Raw genomic sequence first — 24,420 nt, 5'->3', positions numbered from 1 at the left:
CCGTAGTACAGACAACATATGGACACTGACCAGCAACGTCATGACATCGATATTATTGAAGAGGAATAAACGGCGCCATAATGTACAGAAAGAGAAAATCTACGCTTTAAGGAATTATCTACTCATCCTGCTACAAATGAAACCAATAAAATCGAATAAAAAAATGTACATATCAAGGATAGAATATACCTATATACCTTCAAAAAAACATTTCGAATAATTTGGCTTTCATCAAAATCAAACTAACTTCTAATGAAAGACATACAAGCCAAAGCAACTCGATGCCAATAATAAACTGAAAAAAAGCAACTCGATGCCAATAATAAACTGAAAAGCGTGTATTATTACGAGTATAATTACGAACATACTTGGTCAACATTTACCTATGAATTTGTCCAGGTTGGCTGCCGGGATTCGACAAATAAAAGACCACTTTGATTATTAGCTTCTACATGACATTTTATGACTGATAATGCAGCTACTTTTTTTAGTAGACAAATAACAAGAAAAAAATTTACTCTTGTGAAACCTTGAAGCGAAAATATATTTTGTGTTTGTTAATCATAATGGTAAAACATAAGTGCTATGTATTATCTTAATATAATGGGCGTTATGTCTGTCCGTCCGTCTATCATTCAATCACGGCCAAACGGCTGGTCCGAAGGGCATGAAACTAGGCAGGGTTATAGTGGGTACCTCCAAGATGGCTTATGTTGTTTTATCCTACCTTTCCCACTCCCCCCCCCACCCCCACCCTTAATGGGCGTTGTCTCCGTGAAAGGGACGGGGTGGAAAACCAGCTACTACATATAAAATATATATATATATATCTATATATATCTATTATATTATATATAATATATATTATGTGTTGTGTGCGGTATGTAGGCATCATACAGTCCCGGTGGGACTCTCACCTACACAGTGACGAACCCAAGTTGGACTCCTGGGCAAGGGTGGGGTATTGACATGTTCCCTAAAAACTCCAATCCGCCTCTGTTGGCCAAGGCAGTGAAGCATGCATAGGTAGTTACACGACTGTGGTGGTCATAACCTGAGCTAAAAAGAGCATTAGGGAATAAAAGACACTGAAAAGCAACATCCCTTTGAGGAGATATATAAGACGTATTGTGTAAAACCTTTGAGGAGATACTGTGAAAAAGCTTTGAGGAGATAAGACTCATTGTGAAAAACCTTTAGAGGCGATAAGACATATCGTGAAAAACCTTAGAGGAGATAAGCCGTATCATGAAAAACCTTAGAGGAGATAAGCCGTATCATGAAAAACCTTAGAGGAGATAAGACGTATTGTGAAAAACCTTAGAGGAAATAAGCTGTATTGTGAAAAACCTTAGAGGAGATAAGACATATCGTGAAATACCTTAGAGGAGATAAGACATATCGTGAAAAACCTTAGAGGAGATAAGACATATCGTGAAAAACCTTAGAGGAGATAAGCCGTATCGTGAAAAACCTTAGAGGAGATAAGCCGTATCGTGAAAAACCTTAGAGGAGATAAGCCGTATCGTGAAAAACCTTGGAGGAGATAAGACGTATCGTGAAAAACCTTAGAGGAAATAAGCCGTATTGTGAAAAACCTTAGAAGAGATAAGACATATCGTGAAATACCTTTGAGGAGATAAGACGTATCGTGAAAAACAGAGGAGATAAGACGTATCGTGAAAAACCTTAGCGGAGATAAGACGTATCGTGAAATACCTTCGAGGAGATAAGCCGTATCGTGAAAAACCTTAGAGGAGATAAGACGTATCGTGAAAAACCTTAGAGGAAATAAGCCGTATTGTGAAAAACCTTAGAAGAGATAAGACGTATCGTGAAATACCTTTGAGGAGATAAGACATATCGTGAAAAACAGAGGAGATAAGACGTATCGTGAAAAACCTTAGCGGAGATAAGACGTATCGTGAAATACCTTCGAGGAGATAAGACGTATCGTGAAAAACCTTAGAGGAGATAAGACGTATCGTGAAAAACCTTAGAGGAGATAAGACGTATCGTGAAAAACCGTAGAGGAGATAAGACATATCGTGAAAAACCTTAGAGGAGATAAGCCGTATCGTGAAAAACCTTAGAGGAGATAAGCCGTATCGTGAAAAACCTTAGAGGAGATAAGCCGTATCGTGAAAAACCTTAGAGGAGATAAGACCTATCGTGAAAAACCTTGGAGGAGATAAGACGTATCGTGAAAAACCTTAGAGGAGATAAGACGTATCGTGAAAAACCTTAGAGGAGATAAGACGTATCGTGAAAAACCTTAGAGGAGATAAGACGTATCGTGAAAAACCGTAGAGGAGATAAGACATATCGTGAAAAACCTTAGAGGAGATAAGCCGTATCGTGAAAAACCTTAGAGGAGATAAGCCGTATCGTGAAAAACCTTAGAGGAGATAAGCCGTATCGTGAAAAACCTTAGAGGAGATAAGCCGTATCGTGAAAAACCTTAGAGGAAATAAGCCGTATTGTGAAAAACCTTACAGGAGATAAGACGTATCGTGAAATACCTTTGAGGAGATAAGACGTATCGTGAAAAACCTTAGAGGAGATAAGACGTATCGTGAAAAACCTTAGAGGAGATAAGACGTATCGTGAAAAACCTTAGAGGAGATAAGACGTATCGTGAAAAACCTTAGAGGAGATAAGACGTATCGTGAAAAACCTTAGAGGAGATAAGACGTATCGTGAAAAACCTTAGAGGAGATAAGACGTATCGTGAAAAACCTTAGAGGAGATAAGCCGTATCATGAAATACCTTTGAGGAGATAAAACGTATTGCGATAAACCTTAGAGGAGATAAGCCGTATCGTGAAAAACCTTAGAGGAGATAAGCCGTATCGTGAAAAACCTTTGAGGAGATAAGCTGTATCGTGAAAAAACCTTTGAGGAGCTAAGATGTATCGTGAAAAAACCTGAGGAGCTAAGAAGTATTGCGAAAAACCTTTGATGAGATAAGCCGTATCGCGAAAAACCTTTGAGGAGATAAGCCGTATAGCGAAAAACCTTTGAGGAGATAAGCCGTATCTTGAAAAAACCTTTGAGGAGCTAAGATGTATCGTGAAAAAACCTGAGGAGCTAAGAAGTATTGCGAAAAACCTTTGATGAGATAAGCCGTATCGCGAAAAACCTTTGAGGAGATAAGCCGTATCGCGAAAAACCTTTGATGAGATAAGCCGTATTGCGAAAAACCTTTGAGGAGATACGCCGTATCGCGACTAAGACGTATCGTGAAATACCTTTGAGGATATAAGACATTGTGAAAAACGAAATGTCAAGACGAAAGCGAAAAGGTAAAACGAAAGAAGAGTAAAAGGAATACTTGTAAACCATGACACACAAAGTGAAAGATGTGATTTCACTCTCATTCGCTAAATGTCATGCCAAAGTTCAATACTGAACTCTACCTTGGACTTCTTTTTTTTTTTATTCTTTATTCTTAAACTAGTAACATTTCCTTTCTTACCTTACTGACCATAAGAGAGAGAGAGAGAGAGAGAGAGAGAGAGAGAGAGAGAGAGAGAGAGAGAGAGAGATTGGATTGGATTTGAATTTTAAACCTCACCTACCTGAATCCTACAAGGGGGAAATAACAAAAGAAAGGATGGAAACATAAACTTGTCCTTAGAGGAAGGAGAATAGAGTTATCAGAGGACAGGGAAGCAAGACCTGGGAGAGAAATAGGACCTTAGAACTTTATAAGAAGAGGAAACTGATGATTTATACCTGAATTTTAGTGGAGCTCAACAAGACTTTCAAGAAGGCAGGTAGACCATTCTAAGCTGATTAAAACAGAACGACAATAAATAATAATTTTTAAAAAAAAGAGGAAGGAAAAGGGGAAGGGTGGAGACAAAATTAAATGAACGGACGCTCTTCTACTTACGTACTTCATTGAGACTCGCTTAATTCAATGGCGTGTAATATAGATGGATAAAAAAAACACCCAGCCTTCTAATATATATAATCGGGTTGGGAGGATGGGAGAGTGGGGTGCAGGGGGGGGGGAGAGGTACATCAAACTAGACGTTGGCACACACCCAAATTATGACTCAAGATACTTCTGACAACAGACAATATATTATAATATATATGATATATATATATATATATCGATATATATATATATATATATATATGGTCACCTTTCTTACCCGAGTTATATGTATTTATGACACGCGAAATGACCTCTTAACTTCTCGATTTCCCCTGACTTTTCGGCAATATCCAAACAAGAAGAAAATTAAATCCTACACCAGTTGCGGGATTCAAACCTGCACCCGATACGTCAGAATGAGGTTAAAGGTTAACCACTACAGATACACACACATACACATTATATATATATCTACCAACATGTGTATATGTCTGAAAATCGCGGACGCAAGCGTGCGAGAGTGAGCTTGCATGGAGTCTTCCCACGGTGGAGAAAAAAAGGGGGGGAGGGTATGGGGGGGATGAAGGGGGGGATGAGGCGGGGATTAGGCTTCAATTTACTCGGTCAACTCATTTTCCACTCGATAATCGAGACATTTATGACCAGTTTGGTTGCGAAACACGATGTTTAACAGCAACATACTCCTATATATCGTCTGAATACTTTCAGAAAAACAAAAGCAAAAATATATAGGTCACTGAGACCTCCTAACGACAACTGACGACACAAAAACAACGAAGACCATAAAGACGCGAACATTGTCTGTTACGCCATAATGAACTTGATCATATACACACAAACTAACTAAATATATATATATATATATATATATAATATATATCTATATATATATATATATATATAATATATATATATATATATATATATATATATATATATATGTTAGTTAGTGTGAGTATGATATAGATGGAAGAGTGAATATTTTATTGTGAAAGTCAGTCTAAGACAACAAATACGACGAGTCTATAACTATTCAGAATCATAGCGGATGGATTGAAGAACTTAGGAGGAAGAAATAGTCGTACAAAGATAGAAGACGTAAGTGAGAAGACAACAAAAAGACCAGTAAAAGAATCTGAAGTATTTGCACAAGGAGAAAGCTGAAAGTGAAAGCACATACGAGTGAGGGTAGAAGGGGTAGATATATCCAAGGAGGAGCAATGAATGTTGGAAACGACAGTGAACAATACCAAATGATTTATTTATACAGATCTGAGAATATGTGTCATGGATGATGGCAGGAGGCGAGGCACACAACAGATGAAGCCAGATACTGTGCTACATCAAAGACTTGGATGAGAGAGAAGTTGTGCCAACTCTCCTTTACGGGCGTAAGGTGTAGGTGGTGAATGCGAGGGGGGAAAAAAAAAGGGGGGGGGGGGGTTAGCGGCTGACAAATGTTGCTGGTGTGATAGATGGGGAGTGTGATAGATGGGGAGTGAAAGGCCGAGAAATGTGAAGACACAAAGAACTAGTAAGCAGGTCGGGAAAATTTAAGGATAGATAGGAGAGTTTGGTGATGTGGAAAGAATGAAGCGAGATAAACTGGTGAAAAATGTTCAATTTACAGTTGTTGTGAGGAAAAACAGAGTGAAGTAGGTATGAGAACAGGAAGATCATGTCAAAGAAAGAAGTGCATGCAAGGTTGGTGATACAATGCCGAGGAATCGATGCGATGCTGATGAGCCTTTTTGATAGGTCTATGAACCAAGTAGTGATGTTGAAATTCTCTGCAAGGGAGGTTCATCATTATTCATAAATTAATTATGAATGAATATTGCACCCTTTTCTGTGGAGCTGCTCCCTACTACACATACATATGTATGAATGTATGTATGTACATATACACAGATATTAGTAGATATACATAAAATGTATTAATTTTTATATATATATATATATATATATATATATATATATGCATACATATTAAAAAAAATCGCCACATTTCACACTCCCATAAAAAAATAAAAATTAAAATCGGACAATACTGCCCATTCCCTTGATATACTTACGAGAGCACTTTCCAGAAATCCACTCTCATCCGTAACACGTTTTTAACTGGGTTAAACGCCTTAAGGAAAACTCTCCACGAATACGGACTGCACGGCAAACAGGGCGGGTCCACTGTCAGAACATGTCTAAAATTTAAAAATAAAATATAAGTTCTGAAAGGGAAACTGGTGAGAGAGAGAGAGAGAGAGAGAGAGAGAGAGAGAGAGAGAGCACGGGGCTCGGTTCCTGAAAAAAATAAACCTATACGATACGACCAGCATACGAAACAGAGAGAGAGAGAGAGAGAGAGAGAGAGAGAGAGAGAGAGAGCCGCAACAAAGGGAAAACTGAAAAGAGACGACAGACACCGTGCCAGTCGGCGATACATACATACATAGGCTGCTTGTCTTCGGATTTCCTCTCTCTCTCTCTCTCTCTCTCTCTCGTCCTCTTTCCCATCTGAAGGCACACACCGAGTCCTCAGCTCGCTCCCTCTCTCTCTCTCTCTCACTCTCTCTATCCTCCCCTAGACTGTCATATATCCCCCCTACCACCCTCCGACCCACGCTTAGCTTATCTATTCCTGACCGTAGACGCCACGCCACGCCCGAGGAGAGAGAGAGAGAGAGAGAGAGAGAGAGAGAGAGAGTTCTTCCGAATCCTCCTTACATTTTCAGACCATTTACAGACATCCTTCCGCAAGGAATTTCTCGGTCGATCAAAGGATCGCATGAGAGAGAGAGAGAGAGAGAGAGAGACCACTGCCATCTAGTAGATCCAAATCTTGCATTTTCCTAAAATATTTCGAGTCAACATTCTTAAAGAAAGCGCTGATCATATTTCATTACTCTTGTAGCACAAATAACTTCTGATGTTTTGCCAGAACACTACAATTCATTAGCTTAAAAAATGTGTACTCTCATCTTGTCCGTAAGAATCATGTCACACATAAAATAAACAGGCTAACAAAATGTGCTGATATTCCCTCAAATGAGTGACATGTCTAACCAAACGGCATAACAGCTTCGGAAAACTATTTCAAAATCCATCGAACATGTCAATTATCTATGTCACCATTACCATTATTATTATTAATGAGCTATAAATGCTAGAAATTTGTCTGAAGCCAAGTTAAGCGCCAACATAACATAAAGACCGATGTTAATTCAAGATACTGTCAAGGCACACTGGCGAGATATGAAATACGTAAAAGAAAAAAAAAATACATTGGGTTAAATCCGCATGTAGCTACAGCGCTGAGAATGAGGTTGTCAGCATAGACTAGAAAACATCTAATTCCTTTTGTAAGAGGAATTAAATGCCACAAGCTGGCGTCTCAACAATGTAAGGCAAGGGGGGGGGGGGGGGGTAATGTAAAGAGAAAACATGGAGCAGATCCATTTGCCGAATCTAACACTTGGGGTTTATATAAATGTTCGACGCCGCTTAGCACAGAACTGTCTGTCACCAATACCAACGTAGCTTTTCGTAAGCAAGAAGTCTCTCTCAATGACTGTGCTCTCTGAATTTACAGCGAGTTTTAGGAAGATCTAGTCAAATGAGTTATCACATTCTCAAGAAGACCTGGAATCCCGCAACGTTTACATGATGCAAGGAAATCAACGTTCAATATTTAACGTAAGAACTCAACAATCAACGTTAAGTTTGGATTACCTTGGCCCGCTAAAATAAACACACGAACGAGTCCCTACGGAATTTCGTGGCATAAACAGCCCTTACAATATCTGCGAAAATCAATTCTCGCCACCGAATTCCTCGTTTCTCACACAAAATTGTCAGCTTGGTTACAGAGGCCTCTTTGTATTCTGCATTTTATAGTCTTGGCAATATTCTACATGCTTCTAAAGACTTTAATAGGTAAGTAACTAGGGCATACAAAAGCACGTGGCATGAACTAGTCAGCAGTAAATTTCAATAGCAAAAGATAGAGAGCAAACTGACTATGTTAAAATGAATGACTCAAGATACTGATTCTCCACCCGAGTTGCCTACCAGATACAAAGTTTACTGCTTACGGCATCAGACACAACATTCAACACAACGTGTCCAAAGGTTCCGACTCTGTGCAAGAGTTTTTGAGAGTTCTTACACGAGTTCACTACACCTGGTCAATATAGTGTGCATCCTAATAGAGAAGAAACGAGTGCCTTTAATGGAAAAGAAAAATGAATACATTCCAAACCTCCAAAGGGAATCGCACAAATGCACACGAACCCAGAGCAAAAGAATACCGTCGACAATATTTAACAAAACACTCTAAAAGGGAAAAACAACTTTAACCCTCATAGCGCACTGGTTAAAAATAGCAATGAACTGCTAAACTGGTGCCAAAGAGGTGGAACTTAAAGATGGCACCCACTTTTTCAAACGCGTAACCCCCACGACAATAAAATCTAAGCTTTTGTGATCCCTGTAAGATCCAAATCCTGACAAAATTCGCATAAAAATCGACCTTACGATTCACGGGCACTCGAGTTCTCGTCCGTAAGGGTTTTCATTCCATTGCCAACTTAGGGAACGTCGACCTTCAGCACTCGCACCAACGCACCCCGCCACGTGTTAGCCTGCACGCCGAGAACTGCGGTAACGTGAGTTGTTACAGTAACGTTTGACCAACTATGACGGGATTCAGTAACGTTTCACCTCCTTCAATCAAGTTTGAAAAGATGAGGATGAATTTTACTCCACAAACGCCTCATTCGATCTGACTCCAAGATATGATTTTACTGAAATACTACATTATATATATATATATATATATATATATATATATATATATATATATATATATATATATATATATATATATATATATTCAACTTGTAGCTTTATCCAATGCATTAAAAAAATTTTAGGGGTAACAGTCAGATGTACTTCAGCAACCCTTGACTGGATTCGTGGTTCAAATTTATTCAACTTGTTTCTGCAGGGCTTTCAAAATTCCGTCTGACAAGAATAGGCTACTTGCTAATATAACAAAGTCTGGCCCCATTAGTACCTATACAGCTTAGCTCGACCAGTAAGCTCTTGATTACATACAGTAAAGCGCTAACATCTCCGTTACATAGCTACAGTGCTGAAGCAAGTAATTCAAGTCATAGTACATAATTAGGCCATAATACGCATGCTGTTACCAATAAAGCGCCATTACATAATAATAATAGCTACAATGTAGAACTATAGATAATAGAGCAAATTTCTACATTTAAAATCACATTAATTTTATGCTTAAATCCACAACAATAACAAACATTTAACTGAACGATAAACGACGATTTTCACGCTTAAACCGCTTGATACTTGTATGTTAAGCAAGTGAACTATATGTAAAGACTTGAAACTTAGTATTGTGAGTGTTATTTCCTTATTTACCAAGATTCTGGTAAAGGAAAACATGAACATGAGAAACGATTCACATACACAATTCTCCAGTATTATATAAAATTTGTTGCAGTCATACTACGAGTGGACTTCCGAATATTTATTTTTGTCGTACATTTATCTTCGGGCTATGACCTCCACGCTCGCATACTGTACTTGATATAACGTAAGTCCGGTGTCATTGCAAAAGGACTTAAATACTGTGGTCAGTTGTTACTGGATAAGTACAATAGCATTCATATTCATACCTTAAAATAGAATAAATAGAATATAGGCCAAACGCTGGAACCTACGAGGTCATTCAGCGCTGAAAGGGAAGCTGACAGTAAGAAGGTTTGAAAGGTGCATTAGGAAAACAACTGTTAGAGGGTGGAAAGCCAGATGGAAGAAAGAGAATAAGAACGGAGGTACAGTGAAAGAAATGAGAGAGGTTGCAGCTAGGGGGCGATGGGACACTACAAAGACCCACAGGCCACCACGTGAAGCGCACTGACGGCACTGACCCCCTACGGGAAATAGCACTTTTCTGTTACGTATTTATGTCCGTAACATGATAGTAGTTTTGACCATATTTATGGGGAAAATTCTTTTACCAGAAGTCAGCCATACTTTTAACTTTCTGAAAAGTCGCAGGTTTTTTCTGTCTTTCGGGGGTTTAAGTGTAACCAGTTATGATGTGAATGGTTTCTCCATCCTTAACTGGAGCCAGTTGTACTTTTGTATTCTTTGGTAACTGAGTAACAACAGTTAAGATGTCGACGACCTTTCTGTTTTGTGTATAATACATTGCTACTTTTTCAGTACCTTGTGGTAGCATTTGTTGTGATGATCTTGTACATAATTGTAGTGCTTAATATCATTACAATTCTTTTGTGTAAACATATGATTATAAAATTTGCCAAATGTTAGCACTACTGACTGATTGTATATAATATTGTATATAATATTATTTTTATAATAAAGGGGGAAAAATTATTCGAACAAACCACAAACGTTTGAAATCATAATGGCGTTCATATTTCTAGATTGGTGGCAATGACAGTAGTACCGATGGGATTCAGAACTAAAGCAAGAAAGCAAAATAAATTGGAGTACTGACAATATTGCGATCTGTGTACCGAGAACCAACACTCGTAGTAATGGCACTATTACTTAGTGGCATAGCATACATAAACACTTGACGAAGCAAGACACTTGCCTTTTATGTCAATAGGGAGATTTCGCAGAAGATGCAGGTATAGCAAACAAAATCTGTCGAGTCTAAACAATTAGTTTATCTAATCAAGACCACCACCAACAGTCATTCGATTGATCTAATCGAAGACTACCGACCACCAGATAGTCTTTCTAAGCAGACACAATCCAATTATAATTGTAAACATGACAAACAGCGACCAATATTTCATAGAAAATCAACCAAGTAATTTTCATAAATATGAAAGGCAACAAAAGCAATCTCTCAACAGGAAAGACAAGACAATTCTTTTGAACCGGGAGGGCCAGAACTCAGTCCATCTAAACAAAGTAAACAATCGACCAGTCTTTCTAAACAAAGACGACAACCACTCGATCTTTCCAAACAAAAAGCAGAATCCATTAACCTTACTAAAGCGACAAGGAAGGCCTCAAGTCTGAGCTTTTAAGTCACGGCTCGTGATATTGTTGTTTACCTTACAAGACTACAACAGTATCAAGGGCAAAATTCACCATTAAATACTAAAGGAAATACTTGTTCTCAGAGAGAGAGGGAGAGCGAATTAGAACTATACTTTCGCTACATATCACGTAAAAATGTAGTGAATGGTTATGTGAACTGACAGTGGAGAGAGAGAGAGAGAGGAGAGAGAGAGAGAGAGAGAGAGGAGAGAGAGAGATTGTCTGTGTGCTAGGGAAATGCCTTGCTCAAATTCTCAACCGGGCGTCTTAGGATGTTTTTATGGACCGATTTTTGTGAGAGAGAGGATAGCAGTGAGAGAGATAGAGAGAGATGAGAGAGAGAGAGAGAGAGAGAGAGAGATTAGAACTATACTTTCGCTAGATAACATGTAAAAATGTAGTGAATGGTTGAGGGAACTGACAATTGGAGAGAGAGAGAGAGAGAGAGACTCAGTCTGTGTGCTATAGGGAAATGCCTTTCTCAAATTCTCGACCGGACGTCTGGGAGTTATGGAAAGAAGGCTTGGCCAAGAGAATCTTTAAAATCAGTTTCCTCGAATCACAGTACGCGACTTTTCTCAGCCAACTCAACTACGTGTGACCCATGAGTCTCGGATATTTTTTGCTTCTGGATGTAAACTGTGAGCACTCTGAAAATTACGCAGGTCTCTAAGATGGAACAGTAGAAATAATCAATGTACATTTACGACGGTTTGTGGCGCCTTAAGGTGTTTGCAGAAGCGAGTACTAGGTTGAGCAATGGAACAAGACGGCAGAGTTGCAATGGAACAGACGGTCGAGTTGAAGGGAATACAATTGAGATGAAGCGGTATGGTGGTGACAGCTTGAGTACCCGAGCTGGCTGAATGAGGACTAGTTTCAAAACAATGCCTCAGAAATGGCACTTTATATGTGTGGAAAAATAACAGTGGGGACTGTAAGACTTACAGAGGCATAACATTACCGGTAAGGTATACAGTAGAATGTGTATGGAAGGATCATTGCCAAAGTGCCAAACAGTAATAGAATAGAACAATCTCTAGAATTTAGGCCATGGGCCTAATGCTGGGATCTATGAGTGCTGAAAGGGGAAGTGAGAGTAGAAAGGTTTGAAAGGTGTAACAAGAAGAAATCCTCACAGTTGCACTATGAAGCAACTGTGAGGAGGTGGTGGACAGGAAGATGGTAGAGAGAATATGAATGGAGGTACAGAAAAGGGAATGAAAGGGCTGCAGCTAAGGGACGAAGGGACTTTTACGAAGTTTAGGATTATGTTACATTATGTGGGCGTGAGAGTGACTAGTTTGGTGCGAAAAGGGGTCTTAAGACAAGACTCCGTACGTCACCGGGGGCTCTTTTATATTGTTATGGATAAACAGAGCAATGACAGATGTCAATGTAGTTTGTGGTTCAGAAAAAATGGATGAAGTTGTTTCTTGATACAGGTTTAGCTGGTGACAGCGAAGGAAAACTAGTAAAATAGTGAATTTACTTTTAAAAATGAACAAGTGAATATCTGTAGGGATGGTTTAAGAAAGGGCGAGATCAATTCATGAGCACCTAAGGGTAAATGAAATTTATGGTAAGGAGAAATATGAGGTGAATAACAGAACAGGCGAAACAGATGTACCAGGATCTCTGCAAAAATGTACACAGGAGTACCAGTCAAATTACAAGTCGAATTGTAGGAAGGGATTGTCATGATAACTCCCCTCTATGGAAGTGAAATGTTAGCGTTGAATCGGAATGAGAGGAAGAGGGTGAAAACTGCTGATAATTCGTTGTGACCAGCGTATCCAATTAGTGTAAAGAAATAAAGTAGATAAGAAGTCAGTGTGACTCTCTCTCTCTCTCTCTCTCTTCTCTCTCCTCTCTCTATCTCTCTCTCTCTCTCTCTCTCTCCTCTCTCTTCTCTATATATATATATATATATATATATATATATATATATATATATATCATCCACCCATCTACCTCAAACTTTCGTCAACTCCTGCGGACGTTCTTCCCATGAACTTGAAATATACGAGGTTATTTTGTGCCCGCCTTCCAAAACAAGCCCCGCGGAGCACAAAAGAAGATTACGACATCCCATAATTACGCTCATTTTGGTTCAAGAGACTGCGAACACTGACTTCCGTCGAACTTTCCCGAGGATCAAATTCAATCGCTGAAATGTAATACAAGGGCATCTCATCTAGATATGACAAGAGGCGGTGTTGGAGGGAGTGGGAAGTGTGGTGAGATCCTCCCTCCATCCTCCTCCTCCTCCAACAACCATCCCCGTAACCACTACCACCACTACAGAACTTCCAACGGTTCCGATAAACCTGCTCTAGCGAAAAACACAGGGCAGGAGATTATAAAGCCATGACATCACTCATTCCCCCACCCTCAGACCACTCTCTCTCTCCACTCCCTCCAGCTACATACCCGGGTCCCTCACCCCTCCCCCCTCCGAGCCCATTCCCCCTCGTCCACTTCATTTCTTGGATGGACCTCCCGAGGCATTTCCAGGGTTCAGAAGAACCTTCCAGGACAGGAAACCTCAAACCTCGTGTATTGAAGGCGTGATTGTTAAGCTGTGTTCCCGCGATGATCACACTGACGTTGGTGTCGTGAGGGAAATCACACATAAACGAAAAGCATTAAACGTAACGGACAAAAGACCGTTACTTTTCAAATAAACCGAAACAGTCGATGACGTCACAGTCGTGTTATTCGACCTCCAGCTCTCGCACAATACGACAATTCCCAAATTATTAAAAATTGCTAAAAAAATTATGTATATATATTCATACCTAATGAACTCACAGAATATTCGTTAGAGTCAAACACCTTTACTAATTGGCTTGCAGAGACAAAACAACTAACGTAAATATTCTGCAATGACAGCTGCCCTTCCTAGAAAGTTATTTACATTATATATATTATATATATATATATATATATATATATATATATATATATATATATGTGTGTGTGTGTGTGTGTGTATGATATGTATGTATGTATATATAATACATACATACATACATACATACATATACCCATTAAGCTACAAATGTCCTTTAATATCAAATTCACTCTACCTCAGAATTAATATATGTTCATATATAACTGAAGAGGAATTTTTAGTTGATAATAATAAGTTCGCGCCCGGGAGCCGACGAAATTATTGTCAACAAAAAATTCCCCTTCGGTTATCATATATGAAAATATATTAATCCTGAGGTAGAGTGAATTGGATATCAGGACATTTGTAGCTTAATGCGTATACATGAATCAAGGTGATGTGATCAGACACACACACACACACACATATATATATATATTATATATGTGTGTGTGTGTGTGTGTGTATATATATATATATATATATATATATATATATATATATATATATATATATATATATCCATAGTTTCACTGAAACGGAAAAAAAATTCCACATATCTTTCAACACCTACGACCCCGTTCTCTCATCGTCAATATATTACTGACAGCTGACACCGCGTACGCAGAAGGAGACAAGATTCCAGACGATGACACACTACTCCTAGAAGCAGCAAGAATTTGAGGTGCACTATAGCCCAAGGTCGAGAGAGAGAGAGAGTACCTGGTACCGGTAACGGCCAGATGACTGTCGCAGTAGTGAAGGAGCTATTACATTCCATTTTCCCGGCCGCAAATGGAATACCTATTACGGGACCTAATACTGGGAATAAAAAGCCAATTCTAAACATTTATCTGTACTTGGGGATACGATTTTGAAAGTATGCAATATCTATAATAGCTATTTAGCTGAATTTATGCAAGTCATTACGTAATATATGCAAAAGGTTTTGCCGGTCTGAATACATTAGCTTTGAGGGCTTGAAATAAAATCCTATTACAAACACACATCTACAAACAAAAACTGAATTAAATCTGTTAATTCAGTTTTTTTGCAATAAGTCTTTATTCATTCAGTTCAGACCCGTAAAGCATTTTGCATAAGTGCCGTTATGACTTGCATAAATTTAACTTCACGGCTATCTTATTCATTGTATATTTTCGTAATCATAGCCCCAAAGTACAGATAAAAGTGAAGAACTGCCCTTTTTTCAGTTGCGAATAAATGTGTGGGCATAGCATGGGCATACCTAACTGGTTATATGCTACGTGAGCCTTTTTGAAAACCTTTCTTGTTAAGAGCAAATACAAAGCAACTGTATACAACTCCTCTTTATACACAAAAACTGCAATTTCTCTTCTGCCTTACTGCTATCGTACTGCAACAACTCACGCGGCCCTGATCATTCAGTTCCGTTGTTTCATTACCTCTTACACGAAAGTTTGCGTACAGACTTTTGCCCGTTTATTTTTCATTGTGCTTAGCAAAAACATGTGAATTTGCTGTTTCATAAGTAAAGCGCTAAAGTTACTCGGTCGTAGCAAAGGCTCTGTTTATGTTGACTACCTTTCAAGGCCTGGTCGGCCGTTCTACCAGATTTCCTGGACAACAGAATTAGGGTTTTTTTTTTCTTTCATCCAAATTCTGTCCATGTAATGAGGTGCAGAGCTATTGTACTTTGCTGGTGGTCCTGTTTAGTAAAATAGAAGCAAAATTTAGAAGAGATGCCTTGAAACGTAGCCTAGTTCGAGGTAAAATATACAAAAAGCTATTTTATGCCTTGTTTTTTTTAAGTTCTGACATTTTCATGTTTAAAGATCTGACTTATTTGTTCAAAGTAGGTAGTAAGCGAGCGATTTTTTTTTATTTGTTTGCATTGAAAACAGAATTATCCAGGTATATTTTTGTCATTTAGTAAGTGTCATAAGTATTTGCGAGCTCATTTATACGCAAGTTTTCGTCCTTGTATTGTTATTTCTAAGCAGTTACTCCTGTCCATAGCATAAAGTAATTACTGTACAATGGTATGCCCTACCTTCTGACGGTATAGTAAGCAGACGACCTCCCTTCTTCGGGTGAATTGTTTTATTGGGGCTCCCTCTTCAGCTCTATATTGCTTAGCGGTATCTGAGGAACCCCTCAAGGTAGCTCATCCATGTCTTCTGTTTGCTGAGCCTATTTGCTCACTCAGTTGTACCCCAATTTTTTGGTTAGGCCTTTTCGATGAATCAGGGTGTAAATGGAGGAATGAGAAGATTGGAGCGGGCGATGCGTTAAGAAAGTGGTATTTATTTTTTTTAAAGAGGGTTTGAATTTGTCTATCCCAGAGCACTCAAGTTTGAATGATGAAGTGGATTGCTCGCCTCTTCAAACGGTAATGGAGTAATATCCAGTATTTGGGTTGTTTGCAGATGTCTCGCGGTGCTTTGTACATGATTTTAGAGCTTACTGTGTCCTATTCGCAGAATTACTAAGATTCTTACGTACAATTGACATGACTTAGTCCGGTGTACTGTTACAGTGGGATTCCTGAAATCTGGAGAAAATAACAGGGTCGTTTGTGATTGGCCATTTTTTATTTTCGAATGAGTATATTTTTTATGTTGGAGGGGGAATTGCACTGCAGTTACCTGTCAATATTGCATAGAAATGAGAATATAGCACGAATGACCTCAACCTTGAGCAAATTGGCAGGAAACACGCGACGTCCCTCTGTCGGTTCTGAATTTATCGCATCATTTTTCAAATATTGGTGAAACGCAAATGTTTGAATGTTTGTCAGGTGCTGACGTATTCCTAGATAAACGCAGGTTACCTAGCGAGAGTTCAGTGTAAGGACTTCAACATAATTTCCTTTAATGTTTGTCGTCACGAACGTCACGGGTATTGGTTGTTTCATGTTTAAGAAATAGCTTTAAGCGAATGGTATTTGAACGATGCCCTAAGGTGACCCTGTTTTAAGGGTTTGGTGTTACATAGATAAACCGAATATCGTTGGTTTTTAAATGTTTATTTTCAAAGAAATAAGCTGCTTCCCTGTCTTGGGCGTCTGGGCATGCTTTTCATGTTGAATCATGGATAAAACGACGTTTTCAGTTTAAGCTGCTTCATACAGCTGCCCGGAGGCTACAAATGGGTCGAAACCGTTACACACACTGCACCACTCACCTGTATCTTGGAGGCTCTCTTTCACTGCTTGTATATCATGGCTCTTCTTTGCCAAATACCTCTTCCACTCCAGCTATTCATCTAGCTATTCCTCCTCTCCCTGCTGACACCTTCGAATTACTGTATCCTGTTTTCACCAACCTGTCGCCCCCCATTCTCTTCACATGACTTAGTTCCTTGATGGACGAGTGGGTTGCGTGCTCACCTACCGAGTCGGAGTTCGATTCCCTGCTCTGCCAACGTAGAATCAGAGTAATTTATTTCTGGCGATTAGAAATTCATTTCTCGGTATAATGCGGTTCGGATCCTACAATAAGCTGTAGGTCCCGTTGCTAGGTAACCAATTGGTTCCTAAGCACGTAGAAATATCTAATCCTTCAGGCCAGCTCTAGGAGAGCTGTCAATCAGCTTAGTGATCTGGTTAAACTAAGACATACTACTTAAACTTTTTCCACATGACCTGGCCAACTTGATGAATCACAATGGTTCATCATTTCATCTAGGATAAACTTTAGACACTTCTTAGCAGGTTCAACATTTTTCTTCCCTCCCATCCAGTATCCACACTTTACTTCCGTGAAGGGGCGATGTACGTACATCCAGAATTGCCGTTCATGGTGCGCGCGCAACTTAACGTCGGTCTCAATAAAACATATGATTGATCTCGTGAGAGAGATTGGAAGTCCTGCCTGATGGGAAAAGTCTGTTGAGAGGGTGATTAAACCTCTTGAAATTCACTCCCACGATCTTCCCAGTAACAGGTTTGGCAATCAGGTTACGGTGGAGTACGCTGTTTTGTGTGCCCGCCCTCTTCCCTGGCCCAAGGGGTCGTGGATGACAGACCTCTTGTCTGCCATTGTATCATATCCGTTTGTTTTATCGTTTTTGTTTCTTATCCTTATGAATACTGACATCATTCAACGTCTTTGTTTGATTAAAATCCGTCAAGTTACTGAATGGTTAATTTTTAGAAATAATTAATTCTTAATTTGTAATCACGTTTTAACAGAAAAGTTAATTGAAATTTTATCTCGAAAGTTACTGTGGAAAGAGTTACTAAGCTCTGCATTTAACATTGTTAGGATATTTCCATGTTATTTGACTTGCAAATGGACCTTCGGCTGCCTAAACTGTTGAACGTTCTTCGTGGCGGACGAGACCTAAACAATTAAAGTATAAAATTACATAATTTATCCATCCATTAACCGAAATTAATTTCGCCCAACGAAAACTGTTTGTTATATGTTCCTGGTTAAATCATAAACTGTGTGATAGTTTTGAAAAGTCTCTGTGTTATGAGCTGACGAGGTTAATGATATTAAGAAAATAACATGATTTACTTCTTGCTCGTCCAGTTTTTATTATTTTCAAATTATAGGAAACCATTGTGCGCTCGGCTAATGCTGAACGATATTTATTGTAGACGAGCTTGTTAGCGCGCACTACGCGCGTTGGAACCCGGGGATGCTGTCTCCTCTACCCTCCCGATCCTCTACCTACCCCGCCCCACCCGGAGCGGACAAACAGGTTTGCGAGGGGTTGGTGGCTGTAACATGTTTCCTCTACTGTCACCCGGCGTTGGACAAACAAGATCAGATCCTCTCGGAATTAATTATTAGAGATTGTCTCCGGTATTATTACGTATATATACTTTTAAATCACGCTTTAATGGGTTTTGTGTCATCAGATTGCCGACGTGAATTATTGTGTTGGGTTCAGACTTCATCGTTTCTTATTGACGTTTTAATTAATTATTTTTTATGATTAACTTCTGTCTCTGTAATTTTGTGTTTTGATTATTTTACTTTTTTCTCCAAATTCAGTTTTCACTTTGGGACTCTGCATTTCTGACAGATGTGCTTTGGAAATGTTTGTCATCATCTTTGCATTTCTAACAGATGTGCTTTGGAAATGTTTGTTATAATCTTTGCATTTCTAACAGATGTGCTTTGGAAATGTTTGTTATAATCTTTGCATTTCTAACAGATGTGCTTTGGAAATGTTTGTGCTATAGTCACTGTTTTAATAGTCGGTGTTACATCGGAATTATTGCTATTTCAATTGTCGGTTTGACCTAGCAGCATCACTTTTTACTTAGCTAGTCTGCTGTGTTTGGTTACAGTAATTAGCAGCTGTAATCTTCTCTTCCTACTTTTGTGTTAACATTATATATAAACGGCGTGAACGCGTATATTCATATTACAATATCTATCATGCATCCTCATTCATGTATGTACTCACACCAGAGAGAGAGAGAGAGAGAGAGATTTATTCTCTCCATCATATCCATTTCTCCCCTAGGTGTTACTCCCCATCTTTTCATGACGCCCTCTTTCGTTATCTTCTCTTCCCCGCTTTCTTTTTTAATCCCCTTGCGTTAATGCTCTTATTGGGAGGATTATTAGCATAATATCGAAATATATATATCTTCTTTTCTGGGACGAAAAAGTCTTGTCTTCACGATATTCTGAAAATAATGATGTTTTGACAATATTCTCTTTGTGTGTATCTGTTTAATATGATAAAGCATTTTATTTTACTTGTAGGAAAATGTTTATTTAAACTAAACCGGAGTGATGCTAATATACTTCCTCATAGCCTGTAGGAGGGTACGGTATATAGAAGATACAGAAAAATGATTCTGTAATTCATAAAACAAATTACGTAACTTTTTTCCCCTATCTGAAATGAAATTTCGCGACTGAATTGTAGCGTGACATGAGACCACTGATTAGATTTATCGTGCGATAAATGAGATAGGAAATCAAAGCTATTAGCTGCTCGTCCCGGTTCAGATATTCGGGTTATCATGTGTGCGGTAAAGAGGCTGTTAGGGTTAGGCGTTCATGAGCGAAAGAGAATAGAGAGTGCATGGCAGTGTTGGATTTTATAGGGACTGTTAGCACTGTTAATGTTATCTGGAGCTGGTATATATATATTATATATATATATATATATATATATATATATATATATTATTATATATATTATTAGCCCATCAGAATTTATGAGAGCCGTAAATCCAATTAACAGGGATGGGTTGATAAACCCATAGGTGTTAAGGCTGTCTTCGTTCTCGTGTAAGGGAGACGGGGATGGGAAACTAGTGGCTTATGAGGCGCGGAGGGCAATTCAGATACAGCGAGATGGACTGTGGCTGGGCGTGACTTAGGAGAGCCTAATGGTGGCACGGGCTCTTGCTCTTGGGCAACCCGTAAATGGCAATCCTTTATCTCGTACCCAGTGCAATTCATTTAATGACTCCGGATGAGGTCATAACAAACGGTAAAAAGATGTCTACTTTGACTTAACGGTCGGTGGTGCGGGAGTAAATCTTTCGGTGAATTTTTTCTTCTACCAATTTCAATGGTAACAACTGACTCTGGCGTGAATTACAGTCAAGGTGCGACTTCGACCAATGAATCAACACTATTGAAGTAGCGTTTCTAAACAAATATTCACGAAATAATATTTGGCCACAACTACTGCATTCTGGAAAATAACTTGACGATGCAGCTTTTGAGCCAAATGTAGTCCTTGCCCACAGAAATGCCACGCCTGATTACTATAACCTTTGACCAAGAATTTAACATTAAGTGCGTTATTTTATCGTGTGCCTATAAAAATAGGCCAGTATGACCACGGGAACAGAAGTCACGAAAAACACTTAATATACAAATAAGGCCAAGTACCGCTATTCTTGGTCTTTGTGACATGAGGAAAAAAACCCCTCATAAACACGCCCCATTCGACGAAAAATAAGTTGTAAACTCAACCACTTTTCAAGGGCTGAACAGTGTTCGTTAAATTACTTGGTCTTACACAAAAACAAGTTAACATACGGAACACGCCTCTCTCTCTCTCTCATGAGGAATGATGGGCAAATGAATACAGTAAACGCGTATGGCAATACGTAGTTTGTTTTCGTTTAGCACCCCCCCCCCCATGTGAATAATGGCAGAGCAATAGGCTCGTATTTGCAAGGTAAGTGGTTAGAGCCATTCTTGCTACCAATCGACCAAACTGACAGGATACCAGAAATTGCCATAAGAGACATTAACCTTACTGTTGGAAACTGACATCGGGTAGTATCCTCAGCCTTAGATACACTTGAAAAAAAAGTGTCTAACCCATCTAGAAAGCCCATCTTAATGGTTACGTGTATGAATGTAGTACGTACATAGACACATAGCGGGCGTGCGTGTAAACAACATGCTGCCAAGAATATAATCTTATTAACTTTAAAGAGACAGTAACGTATGACGTAATGCTCCCAGCCAAATGCAGACTTGCAAAAAGTGGGCTAATCCAATCACCACTCTATTAAGCACGTTTGAAAGTTGCACCAGCGAGAGCTGCCGTGATAGATATTCACAGAAGTTCAAATAACGAGTTTTTGTGCTTGCAGCGGTTAATACCCATTTACGTGAGTCACATGACTTAGAAGAAATGACCAGACGAAGAGTTCCAGAATTCCGGTATATCATAGAATTGAGAGAAATTGCTACTTGTATTTCAGGTTACTCTCTTGAATATCTGCCACTTGGGTCCTTTCAGTGCAGCCCCTCCCCACACCACCCATCTCACTGGTCTCATTCAAGTAGGTTTGGGTATTCCAAATCCAGATACCCCAAAGGAGCCCACTGGACACTATATATATATATATATATATATATATATATATATATATATATTTCTCAAAATAATTTTCACGTCATTAATATCCACAGAAACTAGCGTCAACGCTACGGTATTTCACATATTTCTACTTTTGTTTTACATCTGACTTCCATCGATTGGTAAGCAGGCCGAATATATACGTATTATATATTATATATATATATATATATATATATATATATATATATATATATATATATATATATATATATATTATTAGCAAGTCGTTACAAGTGTTAATGCAAGTTAAGGTTACATATCACTACATCTCGGTTGAAAAAATTATTTCAATATATATATATATATATATATATATATAACCAGGAGAAGAGAGAGAATCAGGTCAATGAAAGACAAAAACAGAACCTCGCACTATAGTATCATAATTCCGACCGACTAATTACCAAAGAATCTATACCAGTCGCCTCCACACGACACCAAAGCAGAGACGTAAATAAAACCAACCTGCAATGACTGAGCATCATTTACACTCAACTTCAACCTGTCTGAGGATCCCTTTGATGGCTAATTAAAAGTGTAGTAGGTACTACATTAATTAGTGAAGCGTTCGCCAATAATTTAACGACAACGCACGGAGTATTTACACAAACACTTATGAGCCCTAGGCCTAACCGGCATCTCAAATCTTGAACCCCGTAGGTTACATGCACTTGTTTCCAGAGCCACAGAAGGGTGCGTATCTAAGGTACCTCTTCCATCCGCGTTTATACCACGCAGGGACAAAGATTCCTCCCTCGAGTATGTAAAAAATATATAGTGACAAAGGCCTGCCCTCTGTAAAATATACAGAATGCCGCGTATAGTAGAGCGTTCACTGTGGACAGAACAATGAGTCGAAAAAAAAAAGGGTTGACATGAGGGCTACACTTTCAGACACGGATTTCTCTTTCCATATTGACCGAGATATGAAGTCAGTTCCTGATATTGTTAGAACGAAATCAAAACTACCTCGCTGGTTGATGTAATGGTGAAATAAAACGCCAGGACAGCTCTTCACATTATAGTGGGCGGCGCTAGGGGTAGCTATTGAGAAGGAAAGGGGTGAGGAGGTAGGAGGTGGGTGGAGGAAAGCGAGTGGGGAGGGAAGTGGGTGGAAGACGAGAGGGTGAGGGAAGGGGGGGGGGAGGAGGACGAGCGAGGGAGGGAGAAGATTTGACACTTCCATGCCCGTTACATCTGTTTGGAAGCGCGCCAAAAATGGGATAGCATGAGATTCCAGGCCCTGAAATGTCGGCGCCTCATGCAATCGTTTACAACAGCAGATAATGTTACGATCGTACTGTCAAGGCTCATCTCATTTTCACACGAGTTAATGCCCCTCTGAGGCCCTAAGGAATATGTCCTGTTACTGTAGAATGCCAGGGTTGTTCCAGGGACAAAATATTGCCATTCTCTCATTCTTACAAAAGCTCGTTTCTCTTTCCCGATACTAATAGCAGACTGTCAGACTAATTTAGCTTTTAATTCCGACACTGGCAATGCTACTGATTTTTTTGTATGTGCGGATTTTTCCGGATGGATTTGAACCTTTTGCCCAACAAACAACCATCTTTGGCAACTGTGGGTGGTTGGGTCGCTCCCATCTCTAACCCTGGAGGCCGGTTTTCCAGTATAAACAGTATATACAAAGTCGTTAACGTAATTTAAAAGACAACTCATTCCTGACAGCAATTTGCCATCACTGATATAACGACAACAAAATGAAGCTAAACTTACCCCCTTGTAACAAGTAACAAAACGAGTAATCCAACGAGTACTCAAAAGGTCCGAGAGTGATTTTGCGCACAACCCAACTCACTCATATCCAACACGACACTGAGTGAAGTAAACAGCTGCTTTGTTCGTATTCCCGCCTCTACAGAGCCATCTATTGGGCTCGCATCTAACCAAAAATTCAATACAGTACCATCTTCTCCTTTTGCAACGCCCAATCATGTCCGTTGCTTTTAAAAACGTTTTATATATGAAATTATTTTTCTGCAGCTATAGAGTATCAAATGAAACACCCCCCGGTGAATGTCTGGCTTATTAAAGTGATCATGAATTTATCAGATATAAGTATAATAGTTATATCTTGTACTTAATAATTGCAACTTACCAGTAGCACGGATAGTGGAAAGAATTTAGTAGGTGATTAATTATAAATGCTCATGATTTAGTGTAATCGCATTCACATAAGACTGTTACTATGTCATTTCCAATTATAGTACCAGCAGAGAGAAAGGGCGGGAAGATTGTGGCGTGCCCTTCAAGAAGGCTTCATTGATTACACTGTATATAATTTTATAAAAGGGGGTATCCAACCTTAGTACGATTCATTATTTCGTGATTAGAAGACTAGCCTCTTCATTGTTATTATTATTATTATTATTATTAATTATTATTATTATTATTATTATTATTATTGTCCACTTTACGCTGTCTACTTTTAACTATTCATATATGTATGGCGTACAACACCATTTATACGTATATATATATATATATTATATATATATGTATATTATATATATATATATATATATATATATATATATATATATATATATATATATATATATATATATATAAGCGTACATGTGCGTACGCACGCTCGCAAACGAAGTGCACCTTTTTTATGGAAGTATATATA

The 24,420-nt window shown here is 38.8% G+C and overlaps 1 protein-coding gene across 2 annotated transcripts in view; it reads right to left on the bottom strand.

The window, feature by feature from the left end:
• Positions 1-23,627, bottom strand: part of LOC135210852 (uncharacterized) — a 741,193-nt gene extending 717,566 nt beyond the window's left edge. For both annotated transcript variants that reach the window (XM_064243740.1, XM_064243745.1), the window contains exon 1: positions 23,505-23,627. The gene's annotated coding sequence lies outside the window, so the exon portion shown is untranslated. The remainder of the gene's footprint in view (positions 1-23,504) is intronic.
• Positions 23,628-24,420: the final 793 nt, after the last annotated feature.

This window comes from Macrobrachium nipponense, chromosome 4, assembly GCF_015104395.2.
Source record: "Macrobrachium nipponense isolate FS-2020 chromosome 4, ASM1510439v2, whole genome shotgun sequence".
In the NCBI taxonomy this organism is placed as follows: Eukaryota; Metazoa; Arthropoda; class Malacostraca; order Decapoda; family Palaemonidae; genus Macrobrachium; species Macrobrachium nipponense.
Note: the sequence above shows the minus strand (reverse complement) of the source record. Positions and strands in the feature narration are given on the sequence as shown.